At 44.9% G+C, this 18,264-nt stretch overlaps 2 long non-coding RNA genes across 2 annotated transcripts in view; both read right to left on the reverse strand.

Annotated features, from left to right (window-relative positions):
• LOC137437333 (uncharacterized) overlaps window positions 1-12,312 on the reverse strand; it is a 49,782-nt gene extending 37,470 nt beyond the window's left edge. Inside the window, exons 1-2 of the long non-coding RNA XR_010986463.2 lie at window positions 12,262-12,312; window positions 12,091-12,156 (exon numbers count right to left, since the gene is read on the reverse strand). This is a non-coding gene — a long non-coding RNA (uncharacterized LOC137437333). The remainder of the gene's footprint in view (window positions 1-12,090; window positions 12,157-12,261) is intronic.
• Window positions 12,313-14,489: 2,177 nt separating this feature from the next.
• Window positions 14,490-17,569, reverse strand: LOC137437332 (uncharacterized). Its single transcript, XR_010986462.2, has 3 exons — window positions 17,518-17,569; window positions 14,662-14,727; window positions 14,490-14,556 (listed from the first exon to the last, which is right to left on the reverse strand). It is a non-coding gene; the product is annotated as an uncharacterized LOC137437332 (long non-coding RNA).
• Window positions 17,570-18,264: the final 695 nt, after the last annotated feature.

An 18,264-nucleotide genomic window follows, 5' to 3' on the forward strand; every position in this document is an offset into this window, starting at 1 on the left:
ACTATTCTTAAACAAAGACCTAATTGGTTCAACCGCTTCTGCCGTGGGAAATGTAGCTGATGCTGTAAAGAGTATCAAATAATAATAATAATAATTCATTTATTTTGTATAGCGCTTTTCATGAAGCCCAAAGGCGCTTTGACAGAGTGCAAAACATAATGCATAACAAAACATGAAAACAACAATTGCAAAAAGACAAGAATCAATAGGGAAATATTTAAAGCAAAAGGAGGGAGAAGCAGAAGTGATAGTCAGGGGTTAAATGCTGTGGGTTGAATGTTGAATGCAGTGCTGAACAGGTGGGTCTTGAGTGATGTTTTGAATGTGGTGAGTGAGGAGGAGTCTCTGATGGTGTGAGGTAATAATAATAATAATTCATTTATTTTGTATAGCGCTTTTCCAGAAGCCCAAAGGCGCTTCGAAAGTTCCAGAGGTAGTGAGTTCCAGAGGGTGGGAGCAGCGATGGAGAAGGCCCTGTCCCCCCAGGATCTGAATTTGGTCCGGATGGGGGGGTCAGGAGGTTGGTACCAGCAGAGCGGAGGTTGCGGGTGGGAGTGTGTCTGGAGAGGAGGTCAGCCAGGTAGGATGGGGCCAGGTTATAGAAGGCTTTGTAGGTCAAGAGGAGGATTTTGTACTGGATTCTCTGGGAGATGGGGAGCCAGTGATGCTTGTAAAGGACGGGGGTGATGTGGTCACGGGTCCGGGAATGGGTGAGTAGACGGGCAGCGGAGTTCTGAATGTATTGGAGTTTATTGGTGATTGTTGAGGGTGAACCATAGAGGAGGCTATTGCAGTAGTCCAGACGGGAGGTGATGAAGGCGTGGATGAGGGTTTCTGCAGCCATGGAGGAGAGGGATGAGCGGAGACGGGCAATGTTTTTCAGGTGAAAGAAGGCTGTCTTTGTGATCTGTTTAGTGTATTTGTCGAAGGAGAGGGTTTGGTCAAAGATGACGCCAAGATTCCGGATGAGAGGGGAGGTGGATACTGGGATACCGTCGATGTTGAGGGCAAAGTTATGGGTGGATTTGGTGAGCGTTTTTCGGCCAATGATGATTATTTCAGATTTATCACAGTTAAGTTTGAGGAAGTTGATTTGAAGCCAGCATATTATTTCAGAGATGCAGTTTGTCAGGATAGAGTGGGTGTCGGTGGAGACGGACTTGGTGGAGATGAAAAGCTGGATGTCATCGGCGAAGCAGTGGAATTGGAGACCATGACGGCGGATTAAGTGACCGAGGGGGGACAGGTAAAGGATGAAGAGGAGGGGGCCAAGAACTGAACCTTGGGGGACACCTTGGGGGAGGGGAGCAGTGGGGGATTTGCAGTTATTGATGGAGATGAACTGGCGTCTGTCAGAGAGGTATGATTTAATCCAAGAGAGGGCAGTGCCGGTAACGTTAAAGGTGGATTCAAGTCGGGTGAGGAGGATGGTGTGATCGATGGTGTCAAAGGCAGCACTGAGGTCGAGGAGGACGAGAATGTTGAGGTTGCCAGCGTCAGAGGAGAGGAGAAGGTCGTTGGTGATTTTGAGGAGAGCAGTTTCAGTACTGTGGTTGGAGCGGAATCCGGATTGGAATGTTTCATACAGGTTATTGGCAGAGAGGTGATGTTTGAGTTGAGCGGCTACAGCGCGTTCCAAAACTTTTGACAGAAAGGGTAGGTTGGAGATGGGTCTGAAGTTATTTCGGGTGTCAGGGTTTAGACCAGGTTTTTTTAGAATGGCGGTAACAGCAGCAATTTTGAGGGATGGTGGGATGATGCCTGTAGACAGGGAGGAGTTTATTGTTGCAATGATAAGTGGAGAGAGAGCAGGGAGGGAGGCCTTGACAAAGCTGGAGGGGATGGGGTCAAGAGTGCAGGTGGCAGTTTTCATTCCTATGAGGAGTTCAGAGAGGTCAGTAGGGGAGACCGGGGAGAATTGAGACAGGGGAAGGCAGGATAAGGGGGGGGGGCAGGTGGTTGGAGGGGGAGCGGGTGCGGCGGTGGTAAAGCTGTTGTAGATGTTGTCAATTTTGCGTTGGAAGAAAGAAAGGAAGGAGATGCAGTTGTCTACTGTGAATGACTGGGTGGTGGTGTCCAGGGGGCGGAGGAGTTTGTTTATTGTCGAGAAGAGTGCTTTTGGGTTTCCAGAGCCAGAGTGGATAATTTGAGAGTAGTAGGCAGAGCGGGCGTGGGAGAGGGCATCTTTGTAGTGTTGTAGGTGGTCCTTGTAGGCTTGGGCGTGAACTGTGAGACCTGTTTTATTGCGGAGTCTTTCAAGTTGGCGAGCACGAGCTTTCATCAGGCGGAGTTCAGGGGTAAACCAGGGAGCAGAATGGGTGAAAGAAACTGTTTTGGTTTTTACAGGCGCAAGCTGGTCAAGGCAGGAGGAGAGAGTGTGGTTGTAGTAGTCAGTGAGGTCGGAAGGGGTGTGGAGGTCAATGAAGGGAGAAGTGGACATTTTTTCAGAGAGGGTGGATGAGAATGAGGTAGGTGAAAGAACGTTTAGCTTATGGAAGTTGATAGTGCGATAATGTCTTGGTGTTGGGGTGGGGATGTTGATGGTCACAGTGATGGCTAAGTGGTCAGAGAGGGTGAGGTCGGAGTCAGAGAGATGGTGCAAAATTAATCCAGTGGACCAGACAAGGTCCAAAATGTGACCACGGATATGCGTCGGAAAGTTGACATGTTGAGTGAGGTTTTTTTTTTTTGTTTTTTTTTTTTTGTATACAAGATCGAGGCTCGTGAAAGAGCTAACATTAATCACACAAAAAGACAAACCGACACACAAAACACAAAAAACAAGGGGAGCGGCAGACAAGATGGGGAGAGAGGGGGAAGGACACAAAAGAGAGGGGGAAGAGGGGGAAGGACACAAACACAACATTTGAGAGCAGGGACATCGGGAGGACTTGGGGGGAGGTGGGAGAGGAATAAAACATATGAACACTGCAAGGACTCTGGGGAGAATTACCGGGGGTATAAAAGATCAAGGTTTTCGATGGGGGAAGATAAGAGATGGTGGTGAACAGCTGTTTTAAAGACCTGGAGGGAGGAGTGGGATTGAAGGGAGTGGGGGAGTTTGTTCCAGAGGCGGGAGAAAAGGGGAATGAAAGAGTGAAGGTGAGCAGAGAGCCTAGACTTTGGCAGTTTAACCATAAGAGGGTTGCAGGCAGATCTTGTGCGACCTGAAGGAATATTGGGGGGACAGAGCACAGAGAGAGCTGGGGGAGCAAGGCCGGAGAGGAGTCCGTAGAAGACAAAGACCACCAACCTGCCTGCGGTGAGTGAGTGAAAGGCCCTCGGTGTTGACTACATCGCAGGAGATTCCAATGATTCTGAAAGCTTTGGCCTCAACAGCGTGAAGCCGAGCAAGGTGTGAGGCAGGAGCACCAGCCCAGAGGAGGGAACAGTATTCCATTGAGCTGCGGATGAAAGCCTTGTATGTGGTGAGGAGCTCAGGTGTGCCAAGGAAGGACTTCGCACGACGGAGGATGCCCAGTCGGCGACTGGCTTTGGAGGCCAGCTTGGAAATGTGGTTTTCCCAAGAAAGATCATGGCAGATAGTGAGACCCAAAAGCTTGAGTGACAGAACTTCTTGGAGAGGATTGTTGAGAAAGTAGATGGGAGGGTTGTCCAGTCGGTCCTTTCGGAGAGACATTGTAAGAGTGTGAGATTTGTCAGGATTGAAAGACATGTTCCACTTCTTTGACCAGTCTGTGATTTTGTCCAGGTCTGCAGAGAGTGAGGAGGCTGCAGACTGCCGATCTGAGGGATGAGGAATGGAGCGACAGAGAGTAGAGTCATCAGCAAAGAGATAGAGAGGATTTTCAAGAGAGTCAGAGAGATCATTGATGAAGACCAGAAAAAGCACAGGGCCCAGAACACTACCTTGGGGAACTCCAGCCTGAACAGGAAGAGGAGATGAGAGAAACCCATTCAGGGCCACACGTTGACTACGACCAGAGAGGAAGTCCGCCAGCCATGCGTGGAGATTTCCATGGATACCAAAGGAGGAGAGTTTGGTGAGCAGAGCAGGGTGCCAGACCGTATCGAAGGCACGTGAAATGTCAAGGGAGACAGCTCTAATTTCCTGTTTGGCGTTGAGGACCTCCATCCATTGTTGAGAAAGCAGAAGCAGCATGTCCAGAGTAGAGTGACCAGGTCTGAAACCGAATTGATGATCAGAGATCAAGCCATTGGAGAAGAGGAAAGATTTAATATCTGAAGCAATGATGGATTCCATGACTTTGCTGATAATTGGGAGAAGGCTGATTGGTCTGTAGTTGCTGGGATCTGTTTTTGCACCTTTTTTGTGCAAAGCGGTGATGTTGGCTGATTTCGAAGCAGATGGCAGATGACCTTGAGCAAAAGAGAGGGTGAAGAGAACAGAAAGAGGGAGTGAAAGAGCAGAAGAACATGATTTTAGGACCCGTGGGCTGATGCCGTCAGGACCAGTTGCAGAATCAGAGTCGAGGGTTGACAGAAACTTTTCCACCTTGTCAGGAGGAAAGGACACAGAGTCCAGGAGCAGCTGGGTACGACTGGGTACGGTGGGTACAGAGAGGGATGGGTTTGGGACACAAGATTTAGAGGCAAACACAGAGTTGAGGCATTCAGCTTTTTCACGTGCGGAGTCAGCCGTTAAGCCGTTTGAGGTGAGGGAGGGGATGGAGGGGGAACAAACACCAGAAACAGATTTGACCAGACGCCACCAGGATTTGGAAGAGGGAGACAGATAAGAGAGTTCGGTCTTGAGAATGGTGAGATATTGTTTCCTGGCTCTCCTGAGGGTGGACACACACTTGTTTCGGGCTTTGTGAAAGGAAATGAGATTTCCTTCCGTTGGATTTGCTTTCCAGGAGACGAAAGCAAGTTGTTTCAGGGCAACAGCCTCACCACAAGATTCCGTGTACCATGGACGGGAGGAAGGGTATGACAACTGAAGACGAGATGGTATAAATCTGTGCATGAGAGAGAGAGCAATTTACTTTGAAAGAATTCCCAGGATGAGTTGATGTCAGAGGCGGTAGAGATGGGAGACCAGTCCAGATGATTGATGGCTGCTTGAAGACCGTGCCAGTTGGCCTGAGTGAAATGCCAGACTCGTCGACGCTGAGGAGGCTCTCTGAGAATGGTCAGAGAGATGTCCACTTTGACAAGCACATGATCAGATGAGCCGATTGGAGCAGAAGAAGAGCAGCAGACATTTTCAGGGAAGTTTGTCATAACCAAATCCAGAAGAGAAGATGCTCCGTTGACTGAGATCCGGGTCGGGAAATTGACAGATTGTGTCAGTCCCAGTGAGTCGCAGAAGTCCTTTGCTGAAGAGCCATGGCTGGTGAGAGAGGTACCCACACCCAGCCAACTGGCATGGTGACAATTGAAATCACCACATATGAGGAAGAGAGAGTTGGGATGGGTAGAAAGAAGTTGGTCCATATTATCAGACAGTGAGATGTAGATGGAGTCATCGCTGTTTGGTGGACGGTACAACACACATATGAACAAAAGGTGGGAGCGAAGGGGAAGCCGTAGCCAAAGGTATTCCTGGGGGTGAGGTGGAGAGAGGGCAGTGCAGGGCGAGTGAGGAAGAGAGTTTTTTATAAAGATAGCAACCCCACCTCCAGGACGAGGCTCAGGTCTATCATACCGGAGGAGGGAGTAACCTGGGAGAGATACCAAGGCATCAGAGACATCATGAAGGAGGAAAGTTTCTGTTAAGCAGATCACATCTGGTTTGTCAGAAGCAACCTGTATGGAGAGGTCAGTCAAGTTTGAGTGAAGGCCCCAGATGTTTGAGGTCCATACCGTTAATGAAGAGGAAGGGGGAGCATCGGGTCCAGAACAGGGGGGTGGAGGGGTAGGGTAAGATGTGGAAGAGGAGGAAGAGGTAGGGAGAGCTGTTGAAGGTGTGTCAGAGATTTCAGAGATTTCAGAATAGCTTGGAGAAAGGGAAGAATGGGGCGGACAAAAGGTTTGATGGAGATTGGGTGAGGCACAGTGAGGTGTTATTTGAGGAGGGGGAAGAGCGAGGCAGAAGGTTTGGGGAGATGAAGGTGAAAGTTGGAAGGGGGAAGAAGCAGGGAGGATGCTTTGAGGAGGAGGGGTGAGAGGGGAGTCTAGGAGAGGAGGAGCGAGGGAGAGTCTCGGAGGAGAGGGGTGTGGGGGGAGTTTAGGAGGGAGGGGAGGGAAGGGGCAAGGGGGGAGGGGGGAGATTTGAAAGGGATGGGTGATGGGGAGGATTTGGAGGGGAGGGGTGAGATTGGATTTTGTTAAAAGTGTACGATTCATGGGAAACGAACATTTTTTGCAAAACGAGTTTGAGACCTTCGAGTCAAAAATACGTTTGAGAACACTGGAGGAGGGGTGGAGTTCTGGATAGTTTAGGGAATTTAGAAAGGAGGAACTGTAAGAGATGGTATTATATATATTTTTTGGAATGAATGGATTTGGTGAGCAAGACGAAAGCATCCTTTTGTCGGAAAAGAAGAAAAGGGTGTTATAATATATGAGAGAAAATAGTTGTTCAGGGGAGAGATTATACATTTCTAACCACGTGATCGCGAACGAAGAACGAACGAACAAAAAGAACAACAAATAAACGAATAAGACCTGGGAAGGAAATGTTTTTTTGGGGTTTTTTTTTTTTTTTTTTTGTGAGTACAGATATTAAACAAGGAGGTACGGGGTGAACGACTGGTACGAAACAGAGAACGAAAATAATTTCAGCGCATTCGACGAATCGCTGAGAGAAAACCAAAACCACAAGGTCGGAGACGGTACGGTAGTCTAAGCCGACGAGTACTAGGCCGCAGAATACTCGATACCATTAACCGACGATTGTGTATACATGTACGAAAAATTAGCACCGAAAATTTTCCAAAAGATACGCTATAGGTACACACACCGAAAGATAGATACAGTCTCGACAAAAACACGATTTGAAAGATCACTTCGAGAGCGTGAGCGCATGGAGCAGCTTCGAAAAGACGTGACCTCGCCGTGATCTCGCGAGATCACTTTCTCAAAAGGTTAAAGGCTAAAGGTTAAAGGTTATTGTGGAGGTTAAAAAGTTTAAAGGTTAAAGGTTAAAAAGGTAAAAAGGTTAAAGCAAGTGAGTAAATCAGTGAAGTCAGTGGTTATTGTGGAGTCAGTGGAGTCCATGTGGATATTGAAATCACCAAGGAGGAGGATTGAGGGGGAGAGAGAACATAGCTGGGTCAGAAAGTAGGAGAAGTCAGACAGGAATAATGGGTGTGGTTTGGGAGGGCGGTAGACGACAGCCATGACTGACTGCGTGCGACCAGAGAGTTTAAAAGCCAGGTGTTCAAAGGATGAGGATGAGGCGATGGGGATGAGGCTGGTCCTGATGTCTTGATGGTGGATAACGGCAATTCCACCACCTCGGCCCTCCGAGCGTGGTTTATTGACGTAGGAATATCCATTGGGTGTGGTGAGGTTGAGCGTGTAGTAGTCCAGTGGTTGTTGCCAGGTTTCGGTGAGACAGAGAAAGTCCAGTTTGTTATCCAGGATGTAGTCGTTGAGGATGAGGCATTTGTTGTTGAGGGACCGGGTGTTGAACAGGGTGAGCTTGATGTTGTTTTGAACAGCGGGGATGAATTCAGGTGATTTAGCCAGGGTTCGCAGGCAGGAGGTGCGATTTTGTGCGTTGCCGTGATTAGGTGCGCTGAGCCGACCAGAGGACGGGGATGGAGTGACCTGATTGTACATATACAAAAGACGCTCAAAAGGAGTCTCATAAATTACAAGCGATCAAAGAAATTTTTAAAAGGTAAAACTGAACGAACTCCACAAGAACGACGAAGAATAATTGAAATACTTGTTTCAAAAGTTTTAAATATTTTATTAGTATCACACGTAAATATAATAAATTTATTTATTATATTTTTTTATTGTCTTTTTTTTTTTTTTGTTGTATATAAAGATGGAGGCCATCAACAGTATTTATGATTTGGATGATATGATTATCATCTCAAACTCAACTAAAAAAGAAGATTATTATAAGGTAAATGCCATAACAGGAACAGATTAAAATAAGACTGGAACAAATAATTTTGATATAAATAATCAACAAACTTACCTTGAACCTAGCCGATAGTTTTTTGTTGTGTAAATTTAACTTCAATAAGACTGCAGCTGACACAAACGTTACACTCATAAATGATTTCTTCTGGAAAATGTTTGATAATATGTTACGGATTCGTCACTTCCGCTGTTGTGGTTTTCATCCACTTGACACACTTCTGGTTCTATGTATTATTATCATTGTTTAAGTGAAATGGCCATTAGTATTATCACAATGTAAAAGGGTTAACTATAAATGCAACCGGAAACCGGATCGGGAACCGGATGATGACGAGAAGATGAGGAGGAAGAAGAAGAGAAAGGAGAAGGCGTGGCGAGTGAAATCGGACAAGACGCGTGGCTTCCAGCTCCATAGCGAGCGTTATCGAACAAAAGTCGTGAGTGAACTTTGAGTTTCCTTGAAAGGAATTTCCTGCGATAGGTGTTATCGCTGGAGGATTGAGAAACCTGCGTAGTCAGGTTTAGGCGTGGAGGTTCTGTAGAATCTTCGCCGGGTCGCTTCCTCTCAAACAAGAGCCGTCGGCCATTTTGATCCTCGCGCTTCGTTCACCGAAAAAGGTTTTTGCTACGCGTCAGCTTTTCTCACCATCCTGTCGTCTGTCGCGGATGTGTGTGCGCAAACGCTGCGTTTGAAGATTACGCTGCGGTTCGCTGATTGAACTGTGAACGTGCACATCGAGTTTGCCTTTGGTTTTGGACCACGTGACTTGCTACGCTTTGCCTACGCTTACGCCTTGTCAGCATCAACGGTGTGCGGGTCTCAATTCGATCTCGCTCTGACACTCGCTGGAGGGGATCACCTTTGAGTTGTAGAGACATTGAGGAGTGTTCCTTTTTCACTCACTTGGAGCGCAGTGAGTTATCCTACTTTAGCTGATGGTACCATCATAAAATGTATTGTGTACTTTTGATTGCCATTGGTTGCATCGTTATTCCTGTGTGATTTTTAATACAATATTTGTTCGTTTATAATCATTGGTGTGGTTTCACTATTGATTTTGACACGGACTAACATATTTTTCTGCCGTGGCTCCTCTCGGGGCTCGGAGGGACATCGGGACCAGGGGGTCGGGGAGGAGCACGTAACAAATATTTGTTTGTATATTGGAACGCAAGAAGTGGAAGCGATTGATTATGTCTCTGCTACATCTGAATGAATGAATGAATGATCGTTTTAAGGCCATTTTCCCCGCTAGAGCGGAAGTTAGCCTTGCGGGCCCCATGACAATCATGGTTCCCTGTTTGAGGCAATGTTTTTATGGCCGGATGCCCTTCCTGACACCAACCCTTGGTCACGCTCTTACGATGTGCAGGGATACGGTGTACCTATTCTAAATTGGGGTACACACCGGGATCATTCATCCCAGCAAGCTGGTACTCAATTTGCCGACCTCGGAAGGATGACAGGCTGAGTCAACCCCCCTGGCATTAATTCAGTGATCAACCGGGATTCAAACCCAGGATCCGAGGATCCCAAGCCGGCACCCTAACCGCTAAGCCAACACCAGGCTCTGGAAGAAATAATTGGAACTGCTACATCTGAACTCTCTGCTACATCTGAAATGATGAAATTGATGCTATATTCCCCTACTGATAGATGGGGTAAAGGGTCTGCCGAAGGTTTTATTTCTGATATGACAATGGGAAAAGATGATGACCACGGTTATACTCAAAGGAAGTTAATGTATAATGATGACGCAAAACAAGAGAATAGTTTTAACGTAGCTCTACCCCTTAAAGGTATATTTGGATTTTGTGACAATGATAAAGTTCTGTACGGACTTAAAATTAGACTTCAACTAACAAGGGATATGAATGAAAATAGGTTGTTTTTTGGGGGGTGCTAATGCTTTTGCTGCTAACAATAAACTTGTTTTTAATGATCTGTGTTGGTATATCAGCGAATATACTCCTAGTCTTATAACGGAAGAGATGTTGAATAGAAGACTTAACTCAAAAACCCCGCGAAATGTTTCATACCTTAAAAGAAGATGTCAACACATTAAAATGGACAAATCCACTTACACGTGGAATTTGGGTGTTCTTCAAGGTAAACCGCGATACCTGTGGCTCATTTTTAAGAAGCCAGATGGAGATACTGCTACTGATAAGAATAATGCGTTGTGTGATAATGCTAAGGTAAAACAACTTTGGGTTTCTCTAGACGGTACATTTTACCCACGAGATAGATTGGAAATTAATTGGGAAAATAATGATTATGCCGAAGCCAACAAGTCTTACCAAAAGATGTGTGAAAGCAACGGTAATATGGATCCCATTTTGGATATGGTGTCGTTTAAAAGTCTATATACAATCTACGCGATTGACCTGAGCGCTCAAAAGGAAACGATAATGTCCAATAGAGTTGATACTTCCCTATACATTGAAAGGGAGGGAGATAACGAACTTGATGCATATTGTTTGCTCTTGGAAGAAACAGAACAACAGATAAATACGGATAATGGTGTTATGACTAATATCACATAAGTAACAATACAATGATTATTTTTTACATTTTATAATAAAATGGCAATGAAACGGCTTCAAGAGAATTTTAATTTTTGCATTAAGGGCTATTTGCAAGAAAAAGGAGTAAAATTTTTAATCCCCAATGAATTAGAACACAAACGGGAAAATTTTGTAATCAAAAACTGGCCATATTCTGACATCACAAAACCAACAAACAGAGACTTCTTTAATTATGGTGGATTTATGTTTAACACAGAATTCTAAGTGTTTATCTAATCGTTCTTGACTATTAAAGAAGTTGAGACATCGATCACAGATGTGGTTTTTACCATAATGTTTACTTACTTGTGAAGAAACTAATTTTGATAAATTTTTCATGTAAGCGTAATGTGAATTTTCACCTGAGTTAAAGAGGAGAAGATTAATATGAGTTTCGTTCTTTTTATAGTTATCAGAAATTTGCAAAGGACAAACATTGCTTATATCCGTTAGTCCATAAACATTAACAGATAGATTATTCATTTTCTCAAATTTAGGAATATCTTTCAATGGCATTGGAAATGGTAACCCGGCAACATTTAACTCATTTTCAAATTTCTCATAATGTGATACCCTTTCAGCCTTCCATTCAGGAGGATGTAAGTGTGCAAGAACACCCCATAGGAAACATTTTTGTCTTTGTTTTGAATATTAATGACTGCCTTTTTAAGTTTTATCTCTCTTGGTAAATCGATGTAAGAAGAAGCTTTTAGGGGGTCTGATTTTAAAACGTGTATATTGATGTATAATATTTTGGTAATTTCATATCCATAATTCTTATCTTCTTCATTCTCTTCCTCTTCTTGTTCTATAAGTTTAACATAAACGTTCGTTGATAATAACCCCTGGAGTGATGTGATAAAGTAAGGTTTTGGTCTCATTTTGAGGTTTTTAATAAGATCCTCTTTTTCAGGAATCGACTTTTTCAATTCAATTTTTACTCCCATATAAAATTTAAGGGGTTTAAACCCAGCCAGTGTATTCTTTACATAGCTTTCAACGGCGGGTTTGACTGTTTCAATCGACTCAGCTATTGATTTTGGTTCTGGGGGTTTTAAATAAAACATCCTTATTCTAATATGATTCCTAAATGCATTATCAGCATCCTTGATAGTGTACCCAAGCCTCTCCACATGTTTGGGTGATTTAAGATGAGTAGGAAAGGTGTTCCTCCAAACGTACTCATCACAAACAGCACAAAATTTCATTTCTTGTATCAACACGGTTGTCAAATCGTGCAAAACCTTCATGCAAAACACCAGGATGGCCGTTCATATCTGGCACGATTCCAACCCAGGCTAAACTACTTAGGGTAAGCACCTCAAAGCAATCCCTCAGCCCAGGAACCTTCAACCAATAGTGCAGGAAATATTTAAGGAGCAAAATGTGATCGAGATATGACAGGGTGAGCTTCATTTCCTTTGGAGAATACCATTTATATCGGTAGTACATTTAATGTCATGACATTCCAAAGGGATATTTTCTCTTACTCACATTTCTTGTACAACAAAGCCAGAATGCTTCTTGTACTTCTTCCGATCACGTCTGCAGCACTTGCGCCTACGTTGAAAAGAATCGAAAAGTCAGTTTCTTCTACATTTGTTGCGGTAGATATATCCAAAAACAAGTTCAAAACGTCAAGAGGAGGAAAATAAAATTATTTACTTCAGACGCTTCAAACAACTGCTTTTCTTTGTCTTCGATGATGATGACGTCATGTTTGGTTCCCTGCAAAACAATATAACTTTTCATCCACAACTGAGTACAAATGTGCTAAACCGGATAATATATATAATGTCGCGCGGGCCCTTCCGGTTAAGACCAGGGACTTAATGTCATGCCAACGATGGACCAGAACGGATTTACTTGAGGTGACGACCAAACACGGATTCGGCTATAAAATGCGGGAGGAAGAAGGGAAGTGGAAGCTGTGGTAAAAGCGCTTACCTTCAGCGAACCGACGGCAGCTGCAGGGAAATTAATGAACTTGAACAAACAAGATTTAATGTACAAAAATAGAGATTTATTCCACGGAACCCGATAACAAGAAACGCGACGGTAATCAAATAAACAAAATCCTATATTGGGATCCCACAAACCACACTTCGAATACGCACACAGGAATGGATGAAAGGAAAAGAATTGTCGTGTGGTGGAATGTGGTGCGTCTTAACTGTCCGTCGTCTTGTATTGTCTGCCGTCCGAACACGGCTCCATTCGGCCCCGCTCGCGCGCCACCAGGCCTCGCTCCAATGCCCTCTCCGTTCGCACATGAGGTCCCGCCCGTTCACGGCACCGAGCCCTGCTCCTGCACAAGCACCGCGCACCGCTCCAAGCACAAGCACCGCTCCAAGCACCACGCAGATGGCGAGCCAACGACCACCAGGACCTCTCAAGACCAAGAAGAAGCGCAAGAGCTTCAAGCACGTCGAGACAGCCAGAGAGCACAAGGGCTAGAGCTGCTGAAAATCGTGCAGCGCACATTTATCACCTGGGCGGCGATGTCAGCCTTGGCGCGCTCCCCAATCAGCGCCTTCCACCGAACCTTCCAGCTCCTTCCCTCCAATCACAACCTCCTTCTTAGTTGCGTCTTCGCGCCTCCCGCACTGGTTGGCTGGAGGTTCGCGCCTACCGCACTGATCAATCACAGGCCTCCTGGGCATGTTGCTATGCAAGTTCGTGATGCGACCGGCGGCAGCCATCATCGGCGGTGTCCTGGCCTGGTTTCCTGTTCGTTTTCTTCCAAAGTCATTGTCAGGGAAGGGAATTTAATTACTGTGTGCACTACAGGGCCTATCTAAGTGTCTACAGGTGTGCGTTGCCATAAGGGACAAAGGTTTGATTTCCAGGTGTGACACACAGGGTTTATTCTTAATCCCAAGAACTATTTAACACCTGAACATCCTGGTATGTTCACAAGCAGACATCTTAACCCGACAAACCAGACTAAACACACAGAACTTATTACAGGTAGATTCCCTATCGCGACAGACGAAGCATGTTACCTATTCAGATCTACCTGACTAGATATTGCTCTACCCTACGACATAACAATATTCTCCATTTCAAAAACTGACAAAATAATTTCCCTTCCACTAAACATCACGTTAAATAAAACAATGTTGGCAACGGTGTTTAAAAGAAAACAAAAAAAATCCATCTCGTCATCGACGACGACGACGACTTGTCGGCTTCAGGGTCTTATGTCAGGAAGCAGTCCGAGAGAGGCTACCTGTTACCAGGCGATGTACCCGTAACAGATGTTTGTTCATCCACTGGTAACCTTTCTGCCCCTCCTCCACAATGTCCTCATCTCCATACATTCCATCACCACCCCAACACCCAACACCTTCTCAGTGATAAGTACATGAACCGATTAATTTAATTAATGTGGTGTTCATTGAGAGCAGGCATTATAAGAGATATGGCCTCCTCAAAGTTCCTTGTATTGGTTGACAGTATTGGTCATATTATTCTGATATAATATTGAACAAAGCAGTCGTTGCATCCTTTGTTATGGATCAAATATTTGCAAACAAAAATTAATATTAAACAAAAATTAATGATTAATAGATTAATATAAACTTCATGTCCTTAACTGGGACGATACACTGATGATACATCGATACATCAATGCCTCGCCCTTCATGCAAAACACCAGGATGGCCTGTTCATATCTGGCACGATTCCAACCCAGGCTAAACTACTTAGGGTAAGCACCTCAAAGCAATCCCTCAGCCCAGGAACCTCCAACCAATAGTGCAGGAAATATTTAAGGAGCAAAATGTGATCGAGATATGACAGGGTGAGCTTCATTTCCTTTGGGGAATACCATTTATATCGGTAGTACATTTAATGTCATGACATTCCAAAGGGATATTTTCTCTTACTCACATGTCTTGTACAACAAAGCCACAAGACTTCTTGTACTTCTTCTGATCACGTCTGCAGCACTTACGCCTACGTTGAAAAGAATCGAAAAGTCAGTTTCTTCTACATTTGTTGCGGTAGATATATCCAAAAACAAGTTCAAAAGGTCAAGAGGAGGAAAATAAAATTATTTACTTCAGACGCTTCCAACAACTGCTTTTCTTTGTCTTCGATGATGAAGACTTCTTCTTCTTTGGTTCCCTGCAAAATAATAGAACTTTTCATCCACAACTGAGTACAAATGTGCTAAACCGGACAATATATATATATTGTCGCACGGGCCCTTCTGGTTAAGACCAGGGACTTAATGTCATGCCAACGATGGACCAGAACGGATTTACTTGAGGTGACGACCAAACACGGATTCGGCTATAAAATGCGGGAGGAAAAAGGGAAGTGGAAGCTGTGGTAAAAGCGCTTACCTTCAGCGAACCGACGGCAGCTGCAGGGAAATTAATGAACTTGAACAAACAAGATTTAATGTACAAAAATAGAGATTTATTCCATGGAACCCAATAACAAGAAACGCGACGGTAATCAAATAAACAAAATCATATATTGGGATCCCACACACCACACTTCGAATACGCACACAGGAATGGATGAAAGGAAAAGAATCATCGTGTGGTGGAATGTGGTGCGTCTTAACTGTCTGTCGTCTTGTATTGTCTGCCGTCCAAACACGGCTCCGTTCGGCCCCGCTCATGCGCCACCAGGCCTCGCTCCAACGCCCTCTCCATTCGCACACGAGGCCCCGCCCGTTCACGGCACCGAGCCCTGCTCCTGCACAAGCACCGAGCACCGCTCCAAGCACAAGCACCGAGCACCGCTCCAAGCACAAGCACCGAGCACCGCTCCAAGCACAAGCACCGAGCACCGCTCCAAGCACAAGCACCGAGCACCGCTCCAAGCACCACGCAGATGGCGAGCCAACGACCACCAGGACCTCTCAAGACCAAGAAGAAGCGCAAGAGCTTCAAACACGTCGAGACAGCCAGAGAGCACAAGGGCTAGAGCTGCTGAAAATCGTGCAGCGCACTTTTATCACCTGGGCGGTGACGGCAGCCTTGGCGCGCTCCCCAATCAGCACCTTCCACCGAACCTTCCAGCTCCTTCCCTCCAATCACAACCTCCTTCTTAGTTGCGTCTTCGCGCCTCCCGCACTGGTTGGCTGGAGGTTCGCGCCTACCGCGCTGACCAATCACAGGCCTCCTGGGCATGTTGCTATGCAAGTTCGTGATGAGACCGGCGGCAGCCATCATCGGCGGTGTCCTGGCCTGGTTTCCTGTTCGTTTTCTTCCACAGTCATTGTCAGGGAAGGGAATTTAATTACTGTGTGCACTACAGGGCCTATCTAAGTGTCTACAGGTGTGTGTTGCCATAAGGGACAAAGGTTTGATTTCCAGGTGTGACACACAGAGTTTATTCTTAATCCCTAGAACTACTTAACACCTGAACATCCTGGTATGTTCACAAGCAGACATCTTAACCCGACAAACCGGACTAAACACACAGAAATTACAGGTAGATTCCCTATCGCGACAGACAAAGCATGTTACCTATTCAGATCTACCTGACTAGATATTGCTCTACCCTACCGACATAACAATATTCTCCATTTCAAAAACTGACAAAATAATTTCCCTTCCACTAAACATCACGTTAAATAAAACAATGTTGGCAACGGTGTTTAAAAGAAAACAAAAAAAATCCATCTCGTCATCGACGACGACGACGACGAGTCGGCTTCAGGGTCTTATGTCAGGAAGCAGTCCGAGAGAGGCTATCTGTTACCAGGCGATGTACCCGTAACAGATGTTTGTTCATCCACTGGTAACCTTTCTGCCCCTCCTCCACAATGTCCTCATCTCCATACATTCCAACAACACCCCAACACAACCTCAACACCCAACACCCAACACCTCCTCAGTGATAAGTACATGAACTGATTAATTTAATTAATGTGGTGTTCATTGAGAGCAGGCATTATAAGAGATATGGCCTCCTCAAAGTTCCTTGTATTGGTTGACAGTATTGGTCGTATTATTCTGATATAATATTGAACAAATAAGTCGTTGCATCCTTTGTTATGGATCAAATATTTGCAAACAAAGATTAATATTTTGATATGTCTGGTTGAAGTGGTATTCTGTGTATCACATCCCTCTCCTCAGATCAGGTATCTCCTGACGCTTGTCATTTGCACTTCTCGATGGACATTCTTACAACCTTAAACTTCTTCTTTTTCAGATAGCTATCCCTTATTTTGGAGTCTGCCTGTGGGAACAGGTGTGGCACAAGGTTTTCACGGATCGGTTGACCAATTGTTTTGTCAAAATAAATAAAACAAAACACCTTTAGAGGCCATTTTTTCCCCGCAAGCAGGGGTTGGCCTTTTTCAGGGACCGTGGTTGTTGTTGTTTTTTGGTCCCCTTTTTGAAGCAATGTTTTACGGCCGGATGCCCTTCCTGCCGCCAACCCTTTTTGTCGCCTTTTTACGACAAACAGGGAATTACCAGTGAACTGGTACTCAATTTGCCGACCTCGGAAGGATGACAGGCTGAGTCAACCCCCCTGGCGTTAATTCAGCGATCGACCGGGATTCGAACCCAGGATCCTAGGATCCTAAGCCGGCACCCTAGCCGCTAGCCCAACACCAGGCATTTGTTAACACCAGGCATTTCCAGCCATTTCCAGGCTAGCCCAACACCAGGCATTTCCTGTTTTGTTAACTGGCAGGAATTTGTCATTTGTTCAGGGTACCGGTGATAATTTGTCAACTCTTTACAAGAGACATGTCAACCCAGGTTAAACAGCTCAGTGGAATCACTCAGCCCTGAAACCTCCAAACAATAGTACAGAAAATATTTAAAGAGCAAAATGTGATCAAGATACGACAATGAGACCTTGAATTTCCTGAAAGGAATACCATTTATATTGCGAGCACGTTTCATGCCAGGTCATTGCAAAGGGATATTTTCTCATACTTACACATCATGTGCAATGTCACCACAACACGTTTTCTTCTTTTCATGTGTGGTAAACTTTTGCCTAGGTTGAAAAAGATTGAAAAGTCAGTTTCTTGTACATCTATTGCGGTAGATACATCCTTAAAACAAGTTTAAAAAGTCAAGAGGAGGAAAATAAGATTATTTACTTCAGACGCTTCCACCATCCGATTTTCTTTGTCTTGGATGGTGAAGACTTGTTCATATTTGGTTCCCTGCAAAAGAACAGAACTCTTCATCCACAACCGAGGACAAATGTGCTAAATCGGATATCATTTACATTCTCCATTTCAACAACTCACAAAATAATGTGCCCCCCAGTAAACATCACGTAAAACATTATAATGTGGGCAAAGGTGCATAAAATAACACGTCAAACCCCATAATTTGGTCAAGATGGGTGGACAGACAAGTGAATGTGCAATCGATGTGTTTCAGATTTGGAAAAGACCCCGCTGAGTTACATCCAAAACACAAAATAACCCTGGACTTCAGATATTTCCACAATGATTGCTTCGTTAGGTTACCAATCCTCGTACCAGGGAAAAGGGAGATGGCGTTGCGATTGTGGTTCAAGCCTTCCCCATTGTTCTCTTCCTCATTCCCAAACCTTCATTTTTCCTCTCCACATTCGAACCTCATTTCCAAACTCGAATTTACCGACACCTGTACTTGAACTGACTGCCATTTTCAAGCACCCATTCTCAAACCCTTATTTCCCGACACCCGT

This window comes from Myxine glutinosa, chromosome 12 (genome assembly GCF_964187855.1).
Source record: "Myxine glutinosa chromosome 12, kmMyxGlut1.1, whole genome shotgun sequence".
Classification (NCBI taxonomy): domain Eukaryota; kingdom Metazoa; phylum Chordata; class Myxini; order Myxiniformes; family Myxinidae; genus Myxine; species Myxine glutinosa.